Below are 2,500 nucleotides of genomic sequence, written 5' to 3' on the forward strand. Positions count from 1 at the left end.
ATTTGATTAATCCATTCCACCAGCAAACACGAGGAAACTGTATGGGCCATAAAATAATGTCTGTGATCATCACTGATACAGTGCTGCACTGCTGGATGGAAAGTTACTAACGCTCACAAAACCTGCGTCCTTTCTTCTTTCAAATCACAACTTAAAACACACCTACTTTCTCAACATTTCTCATAACTTCTCTTCCTATTTGCATTTGTTAATTAATGTGTTGATTGTGTCAATTAATGTCTTTTTTCTCTCCGTCTTTGTCGTCGTAAAGTGACCTTGAGTCTGTGAAAGGTGCTATATAAATTACATTTATTATTATAATATTATTATTTATGATAAAGTTCGCAGCATATTTAACCATGAGCCAGCCGTAGGAAAGTAATCGACGCTACGTCTTTACCTGCTCTGTACGGGAGGAGCTAAAGAATAATAACGCACTTTTCAGAGTTCCACAGAATCCGACGAATTTTTGCGGCGTGGCGCTCCGCTAGGGGCGAGCGTTTTAAAAGCGGGGAGATCTGCGCTGTAATTGGTGGAGCGATGAATCACCGCACCCTCCTTTGTGCCCCCGCCTTCACTCAGGTGGGTGGAGCACGCGAGGATGTGCCTGCCGTGCTTGCCTCGCGACACGCCTTCGTGTCTCCGGGGCGCGCAGCCATGATTGCGTCGGTCACTGTAGCCGACCTGACAAAGATAAGGCCCACTGTGGGAAATAGACAGCATGTCGTTTAGTGGGGACCAGACGAAAGCTTCCGTGTTTGCTGATATGAGGAGCTGTCAGTCAGAGCAGTCATTACCTGTGACTGCAGAACAAAAGCACTCACTCATTCATCCTGTCATTAACTAGGTCTGAGAGACCAGTTCTCATACCCCACATCCACCCTCTCATCCACTTTGTTTCTCTTTCTCTTCCTTTGTGTCCTTTACAAGCATACCAGCTGCCAAATCGGGCTATGAGAAACATTTAAAAAGAAAAACGTACTCCATCAGTAGTGATTTAAAATCATCGTCTGAAGTTCATTGTATGGATGTCTGCTGATTAGTTTTTAGTTCTGCTGTCGTGCCTTTTCAAGCCATGGTGCCCTTTACTGCTCACCGTGCATACCAGAGCTCTTTCCATATTTATCCCATTAGTGACGACCCTCCATCGGTGGCGGATTAGACGACGTTGTTTTTAATGGTTTTGATATTCAAAACCATATAAAAAAACAAAACAAAACACGAAGCTATCATTTGACTTTGAGTGTTTCCTGCTGATTTCTGCTGCAAGTTTAGCAAAAATCTCCCACTTGCAGAAGACTCTTGACTGGTGTTGAGTATGTGGTATTGCCTACAATAAATGAAATAACTACATGCATTTAATGTTTGAAAGGGCATCATTAATAATGCAGCACTCATATGCAGATTAAACTGATTTTATTTTGTCATGCATTGATTGATACACAAATCCAGGACAGAGAAAACAAATATTTTGAAGGCTTTCAACCGTGGGGGCTTCTGGAGTGGAGGTCCATGGTGAACAGAAGAGGATCTGCTGGAGTGGAGGTCCATGGTGAACAGAAGAGGATCTGCTGGAGTGAGGGTCCATGGTGATCAGGTGACCCGAATCCTCTGCCTGTTTGTGTTCTTCTATCATGTACAAATTAAACAAGAAGAAACAACACCACCAAAGTGATTTATCTCCTGGTCATTAGGTATCCACAACTAGAACATTTCATAATCACATTGTCAACATGATGACTCATCACAGAGACAAATTAATTACAATTCATCTCCTCTTATTAATGGTCTCATAGGAAGTGGCGTTATGTGTTCTGATTGGTCACAGTAGACAGATGCTGAATGTTAGCATCATGTCTGAAGTCACATTTATTATTGATAAAGTCTGAATCTGCTGTGGTTTGGAAGCTTGTCAATCATTCATATATCTGGAGGTTTTCAATCCAGTGGCTTCAAATGTTTTAATCTTCAGTGATGTGGAGCTTGTGTCCTGAAAAACATATGTAAGTGAGGGGACATCTGTTTAGGTGTAAACATGGAGGCAAACGTGAAGAGTTTATAAGGGAGCAGTCTCCATGATCTATATGTCATGTTTGTGTGGAAGTTTAAGGAAGTGTAATGGATCAGGAAACACTGGTCGAAAATTTGAGTGGGGTGGGGGTGGAGGTGGGGTGGAGGTAGGGTGGAGGTGGGGTGGAGGCTGAGGTGGGCGCAGCAGTGTTGGCTGTTAGGTTGGGAGGGCAGCCACTGCTGAGGTTGGGGGGAACCTGGGAATCAGCAGTCCTCTCATCAGCTGTGCATCAACTGCCATGTCATCATTCATAGACACAGAGAAAGGCAGAGTGTGTGTGTGTGTGTGAGAGAGAGAAAGAGAGATTTGGCTCGGTGTAATTGTCAGTGATTATGGTCTTTAAGCTGTCAAAGCTTCATCTCTCTCTGGATACCCTCTCCTCACATCGACAACGGAGAATTAAATTCTTTCACGCTTCTCAGAGTCAAG

The 2,500-nt window shown here is 43.5% G+C and overlaps 1 long non-coding RNA gene across 1 annotated transcript in view; it reads left to right on the plus strand.

The window, feature by feature from the left end:
* LOC145653160 (uncharacterized) overlaps nucleotides 1-2,500 on the plus strand; it is a 30,174-nt gene that overhangs the window by 22,222 nt on the left and 5,452 nt on the right. The window contains exon 2 of the long non-coding RNA XR_014119475.1: nucleotides 1,453-1,597. This is a non-coding gene — a long non-coding RNA (uncharacterized LOC145653160). The remainder of the gene's footprint in view (nucleotides 1-1,452; nucleotides 1,598-2,500) is intronic.

Source organism: Electrophorus electricus, chromosome 23 (genome assembly GCF_041902795.1).
Source record: "Electrophorus electricus isolate QZ-2024a chromosome 23, ASM4190279v1, whole genome shotgun sequence".
In the NCBI taxonomy this organism is placed as follows: Eukaryota; Metazoa; Chordata; class Actinopteri; order Gymnotiformes; family Gymnotidae; genus Electrophorus; species Electrophorus electricus.